Source organism: Phycodurus eques, chromosome 1 (assembly GCF_024500275.1).
Source record: "Phycodurus eques isolate BA_2022a chromosome 1, UOR_Pequ_1.1, whole genome shotgun sequence".
In the NCBI taxonomy this organism is placed as follows: Eukaryota; Metazoa; Chordata; class Actinopteri; order Syngnathiformes; family Syngnathidae; genus Phycodurus; species Phycodurus eques.
In genome coordinates, this window is record NC_084525.1 from 12,427,433 (window position 1) to 12,446,617 (window position 19,185).

Consider the following 19,185-nt stretch of genomic DNA (forward strand, 5'->3'; position numbering starts at 1 on the left):
GACTTTTCTTTTCTTTGTCTCACACATGGTTGAAGAAGGGTTCAGAGCAGTAGCAGCGTAAAAACAGAACAGCCAAAGTCAAGTCAATGTATCACTGTACCTACTGCGCTACCTGGCGGAACCACTGGACATTACAGGACAACCTGGTGGAAGCACTGGGCATTACAGGACGACCTGGTGGAACCACTCTGCATTACAGGACAAGGGCAAATGAATGCAGTCATGACTTTGACATGATTTGGGTGATTCTGTACCAATCTTTGGCGGGCCGGATTGAAATGATCAACGGGTCGGATGTGGCCCGCGGGCCGTAGTTTCCCAACCCCGAGCAAGCCTGTTTTGGCCCAGGGGCTGTATGTCGAAACCCCTGTGATAGAAACTTTACAGTGTTCAAACTCAAAAATGCAGTTTGAGTTTTGTTTTAGGGTTCATTTACATTTCCCCCTGATAGCACAAGTGCCTCTATATGTTCCTCCATGTCCTCCACCCTTAGCATCAGGTTGTCCCTCTCCTCAGGGACTGCTGAGGCATTGGGCTTTAGTCAGGAGCCATATGGTAACGTCATAGTCGTGTGAATCAGAGTGCAGACACACATATACCCAAGTGTGTGTGTGTGTGTGTGTGTGTGTGTATAGGGAAGGGAGGGCAGTTGTGGCTCAAGGTGTCAGAAGGCAGTCTGGTTTAAATTTAACTGGCTGATATCTGCATGGCAGGTCGTCCTCTCCCTCTCCCTTACACACACACATACCCAGGCAGCATCGTGCTCACACAGACTTAGCCTTAGACACCATCGTGCACTACACACACAGCAGCAACCTTCCTTTTTCAGACCGCCTGGATTGTACAAGGAGATAACTGGGGACATAGCAGAGAAGTGATTCCTACACTGGGTGAGCAGAAACCATTCAACACTGAGGATAAAAACATCATCCCAGGCGTCAGGCTGAAGGCACGGCCAGCAGTTCTGCAGCATCACAGTTAGCGGTCGGTCGCTTAGCTACGAGAGGTAAGATGGGAGAGGCTTGTGCACCATGGCTGTGTGTGTGTGATTATTAGAAATGCTTTGACTACTTGACAGGAGAGAACTGCTGATGTATATTGCCTTGAGTGTGTTAATCGGCACAGATGACAGGCCACACAAGAGACACATTTTGGGCATCTTTTTTGACCTAATTGATCCCATTGTCTTTTAATGTGATTAGAATGCAGTGAGGTCCAAATTCATATCTCCACAGGAAAATAAATCAGGTGGGAAGAGGCTTTTGACTAACAGTGCTGATGATGGTGGAACGAGATATTGCACTGGCAGCCTGCGGTTAGTCTGCACATCAAAGGTACAGTGATAACTCATGCAAAACTGCTCCTACTTCATGGTGGCACATGTTGGCTGCACCCAGGAAAGTTTGACAAAGGTGTTTGTGTTTTTCCATTGGCCCCACCACCACTGGCTTGCCAACGCCTGTGTTTTGATGATGTGCTGATGTGATGAGGATCACAGGTTAAGCCTGCAGTTGAAATGATTGCCGTTAAGTCAAGTTCTTGATTTCCTCTGCACCGAAACTATTTTCTCCTTAAGTAGCCCAATGAAAAATTCTTGCACTATTGTCCAACCCAAGGCCCAGGACCAGATCTGGCGTGTGAGTTAATTTTTTGTGGTCCACAAAAAGTGTGTCAACGTAATATTTCCTGTGAAATGAATTTGTTCTATTCATATTGGCAGAAAGCCTGTACAGATTTTGCAACTTTATTTTTTTTAACAGATATTAAAAGCATTATTTAAAAAAATTACATAAATTGAACAATAGCATTTATTTGGTTGTCACTATTTTCCATTTCTTCTGATTTCAAACTCAGATTATTGTTGTAGATGGGTCATTTTCATATAATTCGATCAAAAATGGTAAAGAAACTAATTTAGAATTTTTTTCAATGCAGCCTTGGTTTTATATGAGTAAATGGCTTCCATGCTGAAAGAACTATGCTATGTCCCATTATCAAAAAGTTTAAATTAAAAATAATAATAATATGCATTAATAGTAAAGGCAATCCTTAGATCGATAGTTCACCTTGATAGTCACGCCTCCGCTCACACCGCCTCTGCTTGCGTCTCCATCGGCTTTTGCTAGTCCATTGCGCTGTAGGCCTGCTGGTTCTTAGTGGCTTAGCACTCCAAGGCTAGTAAACACTGCCAATTAGGCGTAACTACGAATCCAAAGTCACCGGATGATCGTACAGAAATTTGTGTTAGCCATTTCGTTGCCGTCGGCCCTAACCCACCTATGTCCAAATTTGGCCAGTTCCATATTTTCTCACAAATTCATACTATTGGTCAGTCTCCATGTGGATCTGTTATTTTTTTTTACAAATGATTGACCAATCTAAAGTGATGATGCAATGTTAATGGATCAACATACATGCCGTTTTTTGGGTTCCCTGAAAAGTGATAGTTTTGGAGGTACGGGGATTCTGCTCTTCAGCAGCGATATCCTGTGGATATATTTACGGTTTAAATTCTGCCACAGGTTTGTTAATAGAATCCAGTGACAGAGCAAATGGTGGCGGTACACTAAAATACACTTCTTGCATAACGAGAAAGGCGAAAGTGCATAACGGTAAAGACATAAAAAGCTTGATCAAAATCGTGTGAGTTCCACAATTTACATGTGTTGCCCTTCAAACTGCGGATACAAGTGCATATATTAACTCCACATAAAACCCATTACATTCTTGTCTTAAAACAATATTAATAACGGTAAAGACATGCAATTGTTCTGACACTTCCACAAATTCATACATACCTCATAAATAACATTTATTTTGGGGTCCACTATTGTGTATTGCAACAACATAATAGGGCTCGCTCCCGTGGCATTAACGGTAAAGACAACTTGAGTGTCAAAGACGGACCATTTGTAAAAGAACAAAAAAAAAAAAAAAAAAAAAGGAACTCTGAAATGCATTTTAATTAGTTTTCATGGAAAAGGCATATTAAGCAATAGGACAAATATCTGACATATACAATAATGTAATTATGATCTTAAAAAAAAACACAATTTCTTTTGGGGCACATAACAGTAAAGATATTTTGGCATTAAAAGTTTTAAAAATATTACTTATGAATATTTTTTTCTTTGAAACAATTATTAACTTTTAAATGATAACAACTGCCAATAATTCAAATACTCACCAGTAAAATTGATTGATTGATTATACTAAGGAAATTCAGTGAGGTATGTCTTTACCGTTATTGATCAAATTATATGAAAATGACCCATATAATAATAATTTAATGTTGAGGCAATTGTGTATACATAATAATATGATAAGGTGATTATACATCTGTATGATATTCAGAGTCATAATGGCCCTCTGAGGAAAACCACAATTACCATGTTGGCCGTGATCAAAATATGTTTAACAGCCTATTCCACAATGCTGAAACGAAGCAAGCAGCATGTTGCTGATATATATTTTGGGATTTGGTACATTATTGGAAGTGACGGTTTGATCTGATTGGGTGTGTCTAATAGCAGGGGAGCAAGCCAGCACCTTCTGGTGCTACTAAGCTGCACAACAGATTGATTAGACATTTTACATGTAGTCTCACGAGAGCCCGAAGTGTGAACGCTGGCCAGTCATACTGAAAGCTGCGAAGATTGTATGAATGCTTGAGGCATGTCTTTAATTTCCTTTGTTACATACTGATAAACAGATAATTACTTTGATTACCTCTGATTCTCTCACTTTTAGCATGTGAACCACCACAAAACCTTATAACCGAAATAATGAAATGTTGAGTATTTATTCTCTGGTGTGCTGAGGAGTCCTTTAGGCCAGGTTCGATCATTTGGAGGAAATGTTCTTATCAGATGAAATCTGAAGTGTTGAAATCAGTGGAGAAAAGTGCACCTTGCTACTGAGTGACAGTTTGGGGGTAGTGGGACACAGATTGTTAAAGTACTTTGAGCTCCTCGACTTGAAGGGCGGATTACAAGGCCTGATTAAGAGGTTTTGTGTTGGATTTATCACTGACTCATATGGTCAGAATGTTGCTCTTGCTGACTCTTCAAAAATATCACAATCACATCATTAAAAGGAGCCATTCTGTGAGAATTGTTATTGGGACCCACTTTATTCAGGGGTTTGTTATGGATTATTCAATATTTGGGAGTCACACAAATTCATTGCACCATCAATAACAAACGCGTAAGAAAAAAATCATAGATTACATTTGCTGATTTCATCAGAACCTTGTTTCTCAGTCCACACAAAGCAATAACATTTGTCAAACGTGTGGTGTTTCTAGAATCATTTGTTCTCTGGCGCATTGAGGCAATGAGGTGGTGGCGAGGTCGACCAGTCCAAATCAAAGTATGGAACGAGGGGCACATGGTGCTCGCTGACTTGTTAGGGCTCGCTGGATCTGGTTTCACTCACCGAATAGCTGCCACTCAGCGCTCTGGGAAAAGAACACTATTTATACTCCACCAGAAACACCGGTGTTGTCCAACATTAGCCTTGCTCCAAGCATGACCTGCAGGCGAAACAGTCCAAATAAGTCCAATAAAGTTAGCAGCGATCACAATGTGCTGCAGGATGGAAATAGAGAAAGATTGTTGATCTAAGCAAGTTCAAATTGATTTTGGGACACTGAAATGGTAAAAGTAAATAAGACACACCTCTTGGTCAACTGAATCATAATTAAGGGGTGGGCTATAACCAGAGGTGGCAAAAGTACTCACATTCTGTACTTCTACTAAATTACAGATGCTTGTGTAAAAAAAGACTGGTAAAAGAAGTACTCATTCAACTCCTGTACTTACTCTGAAATTCATTTAAGTACAAAATGAAAACACATTTTTAGTGTCAATTATATACCTTTCCAACAATTTGTTGATATTTAATCTTTGTCTCATAAGTCCATAAAACTCTTTAGGGTCTTTCATTACAACTTTCTGTATGTTTTTGTTCAGCTGCTTTTGTTTTCCTTCGTATACCTGTTTGACATCCAACCATACACCTCTACTTTATTTATTCTTCAGGTCATTGGCAATGGCCAATGTTTGTGCAATGGCCTTGACTGCTTTTCCATCTTCTCTCAGCTTCACAATTACTTTTTTTTTTTTTTTTACAATTAGTTCTTCATCCATAGACCTCTCCGATGTGGTCTGGTTAGTTACGGTATACCTCTAACTAGTCTAAATGTAGAGTTCACAGGCAAAACCCAAAAATGAAACTGAGCGTAGACATTTAGCGCTATTTAATGTTTTATGACTAGTTTAATAGGACCCACCTGTTAATCACGTTTCAATACTTTTCCTCACATGAAAAATAGATGTATTCACACAAAAACTGTGTGCTCACAAGCTGCTCTTACAAGCTCTGTGTCTGATTCAGATGTAAATACCTGTAAAATAAAAACTGAACTATTCCAATACTTACGGAGGGGAGTGAATGTCGTTAGGACAGTATGAGTTTAGATCACTGTAATAGTCTAGGTCTTATATACATAATAATTTATGTCTGGTTTTCAAAGGAGCACCAGAGGTTGTTGCTTGTTGCTAATTTTTTCTTGACCCACCGACCTCATGGATAAATTTACAGACTTATAGCACACACTTGGGTAAAGTACAGTCCGCTGGCCACATTGGGCTCGTCCAAGGTTTCTGATCAAAATAAATTGTGAAGTATGCGCTGCTCTTATTTTGATATGTCCGTGTGCACGGTGGAGAGAAGGGTCAGAAATATGCCTGGTAATGATTTGGTAGTCTTAACTAAGAACAACTAATATGATTTAGTGGTTTGTGCTCCGAATGTCAGCACACTTTAAATATATATATATAAAACAATATGGAATCTGTCGAAATGTTTTTTATTTTTTGTGAATGTTATTTAATAGTGATGTAATGTTATGTGTGTTAAGTCATTTTAATGTGACTGATTATATTGTTTTTAAGTTTTTATTAAAATTTTAATTTTTTAATTATAACATATACCAATACCATAAAAAATTCACTCGTATTAGTATGAGTATTCAATTAACCTACCATGCATGTTTCTGAGATGTGGGACGAAACTGGAGTACCGGGAGAAAATCCAAGCAGGCACGGGGAAAACATGCATACACCATACAGACAAGGCCGGATTTGAAACCAGGTCCTCAGAACTGTGAGACAGATGTGCTCACCAGTTGGTCACCGTGCCGCCTGGGAGGTCATATGTTTAAAAAAATAAAAAAATAAATAAATTAATTAATTAATTAAAAAAACAGCCTCGCCAACTGAATTTCATTATTCGTCTTTAAAGCCTAAAAAGTAACACTTTTCAAATTGCTTCTGTTGCACTTGTCTGCATCTGTCATGAACTAACAAGAAGACAAACTATTGAACAAACTAAAAAGAAAGTGTTAAAGGTGACATATTTTCCCCCAAAAACGTTTTCTAGTGTTTGGGATGTAATATTTGCTCTATGGTCCCTCAGTAAACGTGAAATAAGAATTAAAATTGTCGACTCATTCCTGAATCCCAGACATTTTTCTGCCGAGAGGCCTGAAATCAGGTCGTTTAAATTTCTTGAGCTTATCTACATCACTAATGAATATCTCCACCTACACGTTCCGCTCCCGAGCCAGGGGTGTCTGCATACCGAACACGTCTGCTCTCACAAGTGGGTCTTCTACACGGAGGCAACCAATCAGAGGAAAGGGGATGGTCTTAGCCACATACGGACAAAGCAAATACAAAACTGGGTCAAACAGAAGTAACTGTCAAAGGGGCCTTTTCTGGACATTTGTATGACAAAACCAAGGTGTATTTTTAAATGAAATTGACAGTTTTTTACTAAGTCCATATTATTGAGTCACTCTTTGGAGGTCTAAATAGCCAAAATACGGGACCTTTAAGCTGTTGATGTTAAATTTGAAATGCCATTAATTCTGTCCCTGTTTACACAAAAGAAAAACAGTTTGTTTTGAATTTTCTTCCCTTACCGTACCCAACGTGAAGCAAACCATCCCCATAAAAAACCAAACTCTAGTTATGTTATGAAATCTGTCTTTGCCATTTTACGGCTGTGTATGGGGCAGGGTGGGCAGTGGTTCACTTGTATGAGAAAAACAGGCAAATTTCAGCGAGACAAAATATTGATTATTTTAAAATTGATTAATTGATTGATAATATTGATTTAAAAAAATATTTTAATGCATCTTTAAAAAAAACTGCACAATCCTTCTATTTCTGATATTTTCACAACTTCCAAACATAGAACATTATTGAGGTACATTATCACCGCATATGCATCAAACTTCGATAATCAGTATTTTCTGGTAACAATGGTTCAGTCTCTAAATTGCCTTAGCTAAATTATCCTTTCCTGTAAGTTTAAAAGGTAAGTGAAGACAACACAAAAAACTCAGAATATTATAATAAAAACATTCATGCATTCATTTATTCATTCATCTTCCGTTACGCTTATCCTCACTAGGGTCGCGGGCGTGCTGGAGCCTATCCCAACTGTCTTCGGGCGAGAGGCGGGGGTACACCCTGAACTGGTGGCCAGCCAATCGCAGGGCACATATAAACAAACAACCATTCATACTCACATTCACACCTACGGGCAATTTAGAGTCTTCAATCAACCTACCCTGCATGTTTTTGGGACGTGGAAGGAAACGGGAGTACCCGGAGAAAAACCACGCAGGCACGCGGATTCGATTCCCCGGTCCTCAAAACTGTGCGGCTGATGTGCAAACCAGCGTCCACCGTGCCGCAATAATAAATACAGCAATTTTAAAAAAAGTCTTATACTGATGCCAGAGTTTATCACCTGCACTGCTCACATTTGCCACTGCATTATTGCCTTCGCTCTGTTTAGTATGTGTGGTTTGCTTTGTGTTAACTACACAGCAGGTCAAACTTAGATTCCACCGCAGGCTACTTGATGCGGGCCGGGGCTTTCCATGATGCAGCACAAATTGCCAAGGCTGCACACATACTGCCTCCCTCCACTGAGTGGCCTTGCTGGTTACAGTCACATAAAATCCTCACATAGACCCTCATACAGTCTTGCAGCTATTTCTGCAGTCTATTTCTAGGAGGGATGCAACGTCACCTCTGAAATTCCTAGCATGTGTAACATGATTAGATAAAGCGACACAGGTGGGGGGCTGTAAATATTCGCCTTGCAGTGGACATACCATAAACACTGCTCTTTTTTGAGCTGGCATTGTTGCCCTGTGCTGTGTTGCATGTTGCTATGGAGACGCCCCTGACGAAGACCGAAGCTGTGTGTCTCTTACAGTAACTTTCTTACAGAGCAGTTGACTGAGAGGCAACAAATATTTTTATGTTTTTATGTGTACCTCCTACTTTTAATATTAATTTAGTTTATTTACGTACACTTTCCAGTATATATTTTGTGCTGCAAACCACTAATGTATGGAAAAAACACACACATTCAGGCATGCAGGGAGAGATGTCAGAGTGAAACTGGCACACTGCTTTTGCGCTGGGGAGGGTGCCTTGCACAAGGGCACCTCGACAGTAGCCAGGAAGCAGACCAGCATCTCTGCAACAACGATATCAAGCAATGTATATATTGTTTATATATTTAATGTATTTTGAAAAACTTCATCACAGATTTTTTTTTTTTTTGGGGTGGCATGTGACCCTGTATCCGAGAAGAATCATACCACTCTTCCACTGAGCAGCAGCCGAATCACATCTCCACATTCTGAATCAAAACAAGAGCAATTTATAATATATTGTAAGCTGACAATCTTTAAAGAAATGTTTACTTCATTAGGATCATTACTGTCATGCTTTCCAAATTGGACCTTGAAACAGCAGAAAGTGGAGCTATTTGTAATTCTATGTATTTGCTTCTGAGCGGAATTATCTTTATTCATTGAGACTTTATGAAAAGAAATGTTATTATTTTGTTATAAATAGTGCATTTACAGCTTTGCACATCAATAAAAGCGCTTTAAAACAGTTAATTATAATTATTAATCATAGAAGTGCCAAATGTTATTGTTAGTACTGTATAAGTAGCAGGCCGCTATAGAATGGACAGTGGGCCCTGAAACATATATGGATACCTCTGCTCGAGACTGAGGTGGGGATAACTAGTGTAGCTTGGATGACTATGCAATGAGGCTAGGCCCCAGTGCCTCGTTAAGTTCACAGTCCTACTTGAGCACCAGCAGCTCATTGTTTTGCAAAGTTATTGATCAGCAGCATATTGTTTAGCAGCTAACAAGAAAAACAGTTCCCTCAGGAATCAGCTGATCTCAAACCATCTCATTGGGTGTGTTCACTTTCATTGATTAATTCTTGGAGCGCAGCCTTCTCCACACAGTGTTGCTGAGCCACAAGGAAACATATTCACTGTTCAGGGCTTTCAAGCGACAGCATGGATTGGCTCAAGGATGGCGTGACCTTGTAATCCTCACAATGCTCACTATTGTGTCAGACAGAAGCCACTCCGGCAGACGAGGTGACAGATTGCTGACCGTCCCATAAATCCTTGTCCTGCCTAATCTGCTTTCAGACATCAATTGGGGGTTCAAGCCCATAAACGAGGATGTGTACATTTGAATCCACACAAAACAGTCCTTATGGCCCCTCTGTACCTGTATGGTCCTCTGGCAATTAGCAACGGCAAGGCTGAGGATGGTGGTGTTGGGAACGGACCATTATCATCAACATTGTTATTACAGTGCTGCCTCGAGATACGAGGGACCCAACTTACAGGTTTTTCGACAGACAAGCCGTTGATTGGCTGAATTTTTGCTTTGACTTGCAAGCTTAAATTGGAGAAACGAGTCCTGTACAGTGGCAGGAGCCGGCACTCACTTGACAATAAGAAGCACTTTGGCTGATAGAATTAGTAAATATTCTTCAAAAAAGAGGCTTCAAGCTGTAGAGTGCTACTATCAGTTGGAGTATACTTGAAAACTAACTATAAAATAAAGATAATGACACATTGTGTGTTTGAAGCTACAACAAAGCCACCATCAAGCATACAAAGAAAAAGACCACACCCACCACACGGGCTAACAATTAACATAACACAAAAATAAAATATAATAACGCCAGCCACGTGTTGAAAAAAAATGTTGGAGCTGTGGACAAGAGTTCTATTACACTGGAGAAGTTACAGAGCGACGTCTGCAGAAGATGCGAGATGCTGATGTGGAGGATTCACTCAAAAGCAGATCGGCATGCATAGCATTATTAAAGAAGAACTGAATGTCATGTGGGGTGCAAATGTTACTGTGTGTTTCTACACAATGCGGTGCTGTTGAGTGCAAGTTTTCTTTTTAAAAAACGTCGAACAAACGTTTTTGGAAGTAACTGCTGATGAGAGACAGACACTTCCTACGCAAGAGGAGCAAGAGAGGGCAGGGGCTGGGACGTCAAGCAAGTGTGTCTGGGAAGAGAGAGAGAGAGAGAGAAAGAGAGAGAGAGAGAGAGAGAGAGAGACACACAGAGAGAGAGAGAGCACATTTAAATGCACATCATGCAAATGTAATTAAATTTGAGTGTGTGCGTGTGTGTATGAGGCTTTTGGCCTGATTAGACTTCATTGAACCATGCAGTTAATATCTTTATTATTATCTTCTATTGTTTTATGACTATATTTTACAATATACTACTACTTTTCTTTAGTAAAAACATTTTTAAAATGTTTTTGTTTTTGTTTTTTGTGGGGGACTGGAACGGATTAATTGCATTTCCATCCATTTTAATGGGGAATTTTTTTGTGATACGGGTGTTTTCAGATAAGAGCATGGTAATGGAATGAATTAAACTCGTATCTCAAGGTACTACTGTACTGTTGTTGTGCCCATTGTTTTCTCGTCCCTTCCCCGGTCATTCAACCTCTCTATCATTTTCTCGCTCCTCTGACTCTCCCTCTCAACCCGACCGGTCGACACAGACTGACGCCCCACAGAGCCAGGGTTCTGTTGGAGGTTTTGTCTTTAGAGGTCGTTGGTCCTTGCCTCCGTTGCCAGGTGCCGCTCATGAGGGGTTCAGGTGCTTTCCTCTAATGTATGACGAGTGTGGTTCTTGACCTGCTCAATGTGTTCAGTGCCTTGAGATGACTTTCTGTTGTGAATTAGCGCTTCTAAAAAAAAAAATACTTGACTGTTTGGTAAATAAACATGCAGAAGAGAAGCTAACATTGGTCCTCCTAAATATGCTGAAGAGACACGCATCCTCCATTCAAAGGGGGCCGGCCCCATCAGGCTTAAATTTAGAATATACTACCCTCTGCTGGTTGGTTGGTTAAGGTGCATGCTTTCATTTTTGGGATGATACTGTAAAAGCCGTCTCACGCGTTATTCCCACCGTGTGCGTGCGCGTGCGTGTGAGTGTGGGCGCGCGCGCGCGCGTGTGTGTGTGTGTTGCTCTGACAGAGGGAATGGCTGCTGCATGATTGAAAGACTAGCACATGATCAAGAACACCTGGGTGCTGAAAAGAGTTTTAATGGAACCACGTGTGTCAAACTCGAGGCCCGGGGGCTACATCCGGAACGCCACGTCGTTTTATGTGTTCTACCAAAGCAAATCTTATGTGTCTACTTCATGTTTCTTACCAAAATCTTTACCAAAAACCACGGTCTTTTCAACTCCTTTTAAAAATAAATTGAACAAAAGTTGAACAAACTACAATCTTTGACTTATGCTTTCAAAACTAGTTATCTATCATTCTCTGGGTAGTGTATCGATCGAAACTGGACTGGTCTGGTTGTCTTAAAATACGTTTCGCCTCTCATCTGTGCAGCGTTCATCAGTTCTTGGAACCGGCTACGTAAGACAGCACTAGTGAGTTTTTTTGTTTGTTTGTTTGTTTGTTTTTTGCCTGGTGTGGTAACCCCACTATTTATCCTCCAAATTTGTCCTGGGAATGAAATGACTTGGATGAATGAGAGTATTCACAGGCATTATCCATCAATTTGTTGTGTATATGTGATAATTTGATCAGGTGATTATTCATTTATAGTAAATGGTTTCACAGTCATAATGGGTCTCCAAAGGAAACCATAAGCCACAATCTGGCCCGCAACAAATATTAGTTTAACACCCCTGAGCTAAACTATTGATCTCAATAATGCTTTGTGGAAACAAAGATCCACAGTGTCACAGTCTGTCTGAACCCACTGACCCCTCACTGAGATTACTACAACCCAGGAGCACTTCTGGCTTCTTTCTCTCATAATCACCTGTTCCAAAACAGACCTGGTTACAGTGCAACTGTACGCGAACTACAGTTTGCGCCAAGAGAGGAAAGCCGATACGGGATAATAAATGCAATTGTGTGTTGGAACATGCACTGAGGTCCAAACGGGATTCTCAGGGCTAAAGATAGTGTGTACAGTCCCACGGTGCAAGAACGAGGTTTACGTCTCGTGCGTCATATTCTGTTCATTGACGTTTGACTTCACACAGCATGACTCTCAGGGTAGTCGCACAATTAAAAAGTACTCTGGTGTCATCTGTGGTGGGTGAACTTCTGGGGCTTGGGTTTTCACCAATGCCACCCTTGGCACCAGAAAGGCTAAAAAAAAAAACTTAAAAGGTTGAAGATACAGTATATCAAGCTACAGTATAACGTTCAATGTTTTGGAAGCAGCTGTAAAATAGAAAGATGTTGTTATGGCAACACCTGGAATTCTAAGAGCTGAACAGGACAAAAAAAAAAAAAAAAGGTAAACCCTGGCCTAGTTACTTACTAAATGACTGACACAAAGGGCTCTGATGCGCAACGTGCACCGGTGCGCAAATAGCACGCATCTTGATATTCGTGCCAACGCAAGGCTCGCTGCTCGTGTTTCTGGCAGACCGATCTACACCAAGCTGGGCGGTGTCAGCACAGCGCCGTTTGTTCCTTGCCTTCTGTCCGGAGCATGGGACATTTTGGTGACTGAGGGCTCTATTTTCAGTGATGCATCTTCATTTTCGCGCAACGGTAAGACTCGCTGCGAGTTGGCAGACCCGTCTGTGCCAAGCTGGGCTCAGTGAGCTTTGTCAGTGGAGTGAGGGTGTGCCCTTGGATATGTGGTAGGCGGAGTGAGATCTTGGTTTCAGAAAGTCCGTCTAAACTTAGGCCTGTTTATAAAACATCGAAGTTGTGGAGCGGGGATTTAACGCAATTTTGGTCAATCTGATGCATGCAGGCAGAAAGACATACAAATTCATCGGACGTGTGTGTGTGGTGGATAACATTTATTTCTGTCATGGGTGTGTGTTCCAGGTTTTGTCTCCCCCCCCTCCTGTTTCACACACACCTGCTCCTGTGAGCATCTTCACCACCTGTGCCTCGTTCACCCTAATTACCTATTGTATTTAACCTCGTGTCTCATTCCCTCTCGTTGCCGGTTCGTTGTACCTTGTCGTTGCGTTCCAGCATTCCTTGTTTCCACGTCACAGACTCACAGTAAGATTTGACCCTGTTCCGATTATCGACCTTGACTCTTTGCCTCATGTTTTTGGATACTGTTGCCTTTCTTGGATTGTCTGCCTGTGTACCGACCTATGCCCGTCTATTAAACCTCTCTTTTTGGAAACTGTCCATTTGTTTTGGAGTCGTGCATTTTTGGGTCATATACTCTGTTCCGTTCATGACAGAACGAACTGGCCATAACATGGACCCAGCAGACTCAGACCCGGTGCGCAAAGCCCTTCAAGCGCAGGGTCAACGCCTCTCGAAGCAGGATGAGCAGCTTGCTGCCCTCCACCTTCATCGAGAGGGACTGTCAAGGCATCAGGACAATATGATGAGACAGGTGGCCTCACAGTTTGAACTTCTTATGAAAATTATTCAAGAGAAGGAACCAGTTGGCACCACACCCAATACCGCCACGGTATTTCCATGTGAAGCAGTCACCATTCAGCCACCTGCCACCTCCGCTGCTGTCTGCCCACAGCTCTCTCGACCGGAGAGGTTCTCTGGAGATTCTGGGAACATTAAGCCGTTCATCACGCAGTGCGAACTCTACTTTGAGCTGCAGGCAGCTGCCTTCGCCACCGAGCGGGCAAAAATCACTTTCGTCATTTCCCACCTGACTGGTGGCGTGGGCAACTGCTGAATGGAGCCGCAATTCCGCCGTGTGTCATTCATGGGCTTATTTGGAGCAAATATGAAACTATGGAGCAAATTTTTCAATTTTCCACTCCAGATCGTGAGGCAACTCGCTCCCTTGTCACCTTACAACAAGGCAAGCGCAGCGTGTCAGATTACGCGATTGAGTTTCGCATTCTAGCAGCTGAGAGTCATTGGAATAATCGGGCGCTACTCGATGCCTTTTTTCGAGGACTATCCCCCGCCGTCAAGGATCATTTAGTCCTGGTAGACCTGCCGACCGACTTGGACACTCTCATCGCTCTCGCCGTAAAAATCAACAAGAGGCTTTTGGATCGCGAGCTGGATGGAGATCGGCGGAGGGCGCGTCACCGCGCACTTGGAGGACGAGCCTCGGTGACCAGCCAAACCAAGGCAGATCCCCTGGTTCCGGTCTCAACCCACTGACTAGCATCCCCACGGATGAACCCATGCAACTGGGCAGGTTCCGTCTCTCCCCTGAGGAACGTCTACGCCGGCTGAGGGAAGGGCGGTGCTTCTACTGCGGTCAGTTGGGTCATTCCGTGAGCAACTGTCACGTCAAAGTTGCCGGTGCCGGTAGCAAGGGCACGGGAGAGGTGAGTCTGAATTTGATGAAGGAAGACCCTACACGGGTTCTTCCTAAAGTGACACTATGCTCTCCTGATCAAGAAATTCATACACTTGTATTAATTGACTCTGGTTCTGATGCTAACTTACTTAACTCCCTCCTCGTTAGACATATGCACCTTAGAACCATTCAAATAAAACGCCACCGCAACACCTATGCTGCAGACGGTAGTTTTATGGGCAAGATCACTCACCGCACCCGAACACTCACATTGACATTTCCTGATTCTCACTCGGAGCGCATTAGTTTTCATGTTTTTGATTCCATGAATCATGACCTTATCTTAGGGAACCCATGGTTGAAATTACATAACCCCCACATTGACTGGTCATGGGGCAGCAATTGCGCCCGGAACTGTTTCAAGCTGCCATGTGATGTTCAGGGCTATGTTTCTAAGGACAATCCACAGACCCCATCTGGGGATCCTGATTTCTCAAGTGCCCACCTGTTACCAGGATATTAAAGATGTTTTTTCCAAGGCCAAATCCCTTCCACCCCACAGACCTTATGACTGTGCTGTTGACTTGCTGCCTGGAACCACACCCCCATGAGGGAGGTTGTTCTCTCTTTATGGGCCGGAACACAAGGCCATGAAGGAGTACGTAGAAGAATCACTGGCAGCCGGGATCATTCGCCCATCTTCATCCCCTGCGGGAGCAGGATTTTTCTTTGTGGACAAGACTCTGCGACCTTGTATCGATTACCGGGGTCTCAACGAGATCACTGTAAAGAACAGGTACCCTCTTCCTCTCATCTCCACCGCCTTTGTGTTCCTGGAGTGAGCCAAGATTTTCACCAAACTGGACTTAAGAAATTCATATCATCTAGTCAGGATAAGGGAGGGGGATGAATGGAAAACAGCATTCAACACACCAACGGGACATTGAGTATTTGGTAATGCCTTTTGGGCTTACTAATGCTCCAGCTGTTTTCCAAAACCTTGTCAATGTCCTGCATGACATGTTGAATGGTTGCTTTTGTCTATTTGGACGACATTTTGATATTCTCCCCGGATGAGGAGACTCACATTATTCATGTCTGCTCTGTTTTGCAGCAGTTACTGCAGAATCAACTATATGCCAAGGCTGAGAAATGTGAGTTCCACAAGGCGTCAGTTTCTTTTCTGGGTTTCGTCCTGGCTCAAGGTGAAGTCAAAATGGACCCTTGCAAAGTCGATGCAGTTATTAATTGGCCTACTCCCACGTCACGCAAAGATGTACAAAGGTTCTTGGGGTTCGCAAACCTCTACAGAAAATTCATCAGAAATTTCAGTTCTATAGCCTCTCCTTTGCATGTTCTTACCTCGCCACACAAACCTTTTGTATGGAACCCGCTTTGTCAGGCAGCTTTTCAAAAACTTAAATCGAGCTTTACCTCCACTCCCATTCTTACTTTGCCAGATCTCAAACAGTATTTTGTGGTAGAAGTCGATGCGTCTGATGCCGGAATAGGAGCAGTGCTCTCCCAGAAATCTCTCAAGGATGTTAAATTACATCCTTTTGCTTTTCTCTCCAAAACCTTCTCTCTGACCCCAGCTGAGAAAAATTATGACATTGGTGACTGTGAACTGCTGGCAGTCAAGGTGGCTTTGATGGAGTGGAGGCACTGGCTAGAGGGGGCACAGACTCCGTTTTTAGTATGGACAGATCACAAGAACCTTGAGTATATTAAAACTGCTAAAAGATTAAATGCTAGATGGGCTCTGTTCTTCACTAGATTTAATTTCATGTTATCCTACTGACCTGGTTCTAAAAATGGTAAGCCAGATGCTTTGGCACGTATTTTCTGCGAAGAGAATTCTTTGTCCGACCCTAAGACTATTTTGCCCAAGTCATGTTTCATTTCCGCTTTTGTTTGGGACATTGAAACTGCGGTTAAAGGGGCTCTGAAAAACACTCTTAGCCCTGAAGATTGCCCTGAAAACAGGCTTTATGTGGTTCCGACCTTAAGGGGAAGAGTCACCCACTGGGCTCACACGAACCGAACGGTATGTCACCCAGGCATTGCCAAGACTCAATCAGTGGTCGGACAGCGCTTTTGGTGGCCTAATGTTAGGAGGGATGTTATCGATTACGTCAACGCTTGCCAGGTATGTGCTGCTAACAAATCCTCTCGTCAACGTCCTTCTGGGGAGTTGCGACCCCTGCCAATACCACAACGTCCTTGGTCAGACATTTCCGTAGACTTTGTGACAGGATTACCGGCCTCAAAAGGTAATACCACAATTCTCACCGTAGTTGACAGGTTCTCTAAAATGGCTCACTTCATTGCACTCTCGAAACTCCCCTCAGCTAAAGATACTGCAGAGTTAATGATCAATCACGTATTCAAATTCCATGGTTTCCCCAAGAATGTGGTGTCTGATAGGGGTCCCCAATTCATTTCGCAATTTTGGAAGGAGTTTTGCAATCTCATAGGTGCTACTGTCAGTCTGTCTTCTGGGTTTCACCCTGAAACCAACGGCCAAACAGAGAGGCTGAACCAGGACCTGGAGACTGGGCTCCGATGTCTCGCTTCATAGGAGCTGCGATCCTGGTCTCAGAAACTGGTTTGGGTCGAATTCTCCCACAATTCCCTCCCCTCTGCATCCACTGGTCTATCGCCTTTTCACGTTGTGCATGGTTACCAACCATCTCTGTTTCCTGCCATAGCCTCAGAGTCCACAGTTCCAGCGGCATTGACCTTGGTGAGACTCTGCAGGAGGACCTGGGAGCGAGCCCGCCAGATGCTGCTGTGCCAGGGGCGGTCCTACAAAGCCGCTGCTGACCGTCGGAGGACACCGGCCCCGAACTACAAAGTGGGTCAGCGAGTTTGGCTCTCGACCAAACATATTCCACTCCGGGTGGAGTCCAAGAAGCTCGCTCCCAGGTTCGTTGGGCCCTTCCCCATCACAAAGATCATCAACCCTGTCACCGTGAAGCTGAGGCTCCCAAGGTCAATGCGGGTCCACCCTGCTTTTCACGTCAGCCTACTCAAGCAAGCCCGGGAGTCCCTTCTGGTCCCACCTTCCAGGCCCCCTCCTACCCCCCGGTTTGTGGATGGGGGCCCTGTCTTCTCTGTGAAGCGGCTGTTGTAGTCTCGTCGGAGGGGGAGGGGGTTTCAATATCTGGTGGACTGGGCGGGCTATGGGCCTGAGGAACATTCATGGGTGCCGTCAGCGTTTATCATGGATGATTCGCTCATTCGGGACTTCCACGTTGTGCATCCAGGGGCCCCAGGGCCGGCCATTAAGGGGGGGTGGGTACTGTCAGGGGTGTTAAATTTCAGCAGTCTGGATCCAACCTCTTAATCTTTGTAGAAATCAATTCATTGAATGCATTATTATTATAACAGTATATATATTTTTAAATCCACGTAGCGGCCGGCACACCGCTCTGGCGGACAGGGGTGTTGGGGACGTAAACGAACGCTCATCGGAGGGGATATAGATTAATGAGGTCCCAGGACACATTTAAGTTGCCAACAATTTTTCACCAGCAAATTCTGTATTTAATGTGCTCCAATTCTCCAGTCACGCATGGGTCGCTGAGTACTTTTCTACATACAGAATATGACCTCACCATGTGAGACGCCAGTATTTGTGCAGCTTTTAAAGGGTATGGAATAGCCCGCTTCGATTGGAGAGGATTGAAGCCAGTTGTGGTGACGCCCATACCAGCGCAAATGTCCCATTTTAAATGTGCTAGGGGTACATCGTTCCACTAAAGTACCAAAACCCTACTAATGTAGTACTAATGACCCTAAGGAATGAATATAAAAGTAGATTTTCAAGTAGAGTAAAAATAAAAAGTCGCTAGAAAAGAAATACTAAAGTAAAGTACAGATACGTAAAAAAACAAAATCCACTCAAGTCAACTTCCCACTATTGCAGGTAATGGACGACACAACACAATTACACCAAAATTCAGAACTCCTCGCTTGTATTCATTTTTGGAAATCAGCACATCACAAAACATTTACTTGGTTGTATAATTTCAGACTTTGGATGGGTGGGTGGACCGGCATCCCGGATTCCCAACTATTTATATACATGTCATTAAAAAGTCAGTTTTCCATAATCTATCCCCTTTTAAAGTTTTTTTTTTTTTCCTTTAAAACTCACTCACCCATCCACAATAATACCTGTACATCCTGCACCACACCCTGTGCTTTTGAATGTCTTGTGCTGGGGGGAACTTAATAAGATTCCCGATTACTCATTCGCTGTTTGACAAGGCTCTCTTATGCTGGCAGGAAGCATCTTAAAAGGTTTTATACCACCTCAAGGAACCGTAAACTCTGGGCGCCACCTGTTGCTATGACAACCATCTACCCTGTTTGTAAATATTCCACTCCTTTTTTGCCTCCATGATTAAAACCGTGGAAGAAAAGCATGCTACACTGAGGGTGCTGTTATTACAGGGCTAATAGCTGGAATAATGAAAGAAAATACTGTTAAGTTCCTGTGG

The 19,185-nt window shown here is 42.9% G+C and overlaps 1 protein-coding gene across 2 annotated transcripts in view; it reads left to right on the forward strand.

Moving 5' to 3' along the window:
- The first annotated feature begins 728 nt into the window (after window positions 1–728).
- filip1l (filamin A interacting protein 1-like) overlaps window positions 729–19,185 on the forward strand; it is a 67,564-nt gene continuing 49,107 nt past the window's right edge. Inside the window, exon 1 of one of the 2 annotated variants that reach the window (XM_061677812.1) lies at window positions 729–1,006. The gene's annotated coding sequence lies outside the window, so the exon portion shown is untranslated. Of the gene's footprint in view, window positions 1,007–14,645; window positions 14,706–19,185 lie in introns of those variants that run through there. The other variant, XM_061677821.1, reaches the window with a different exon arrangement.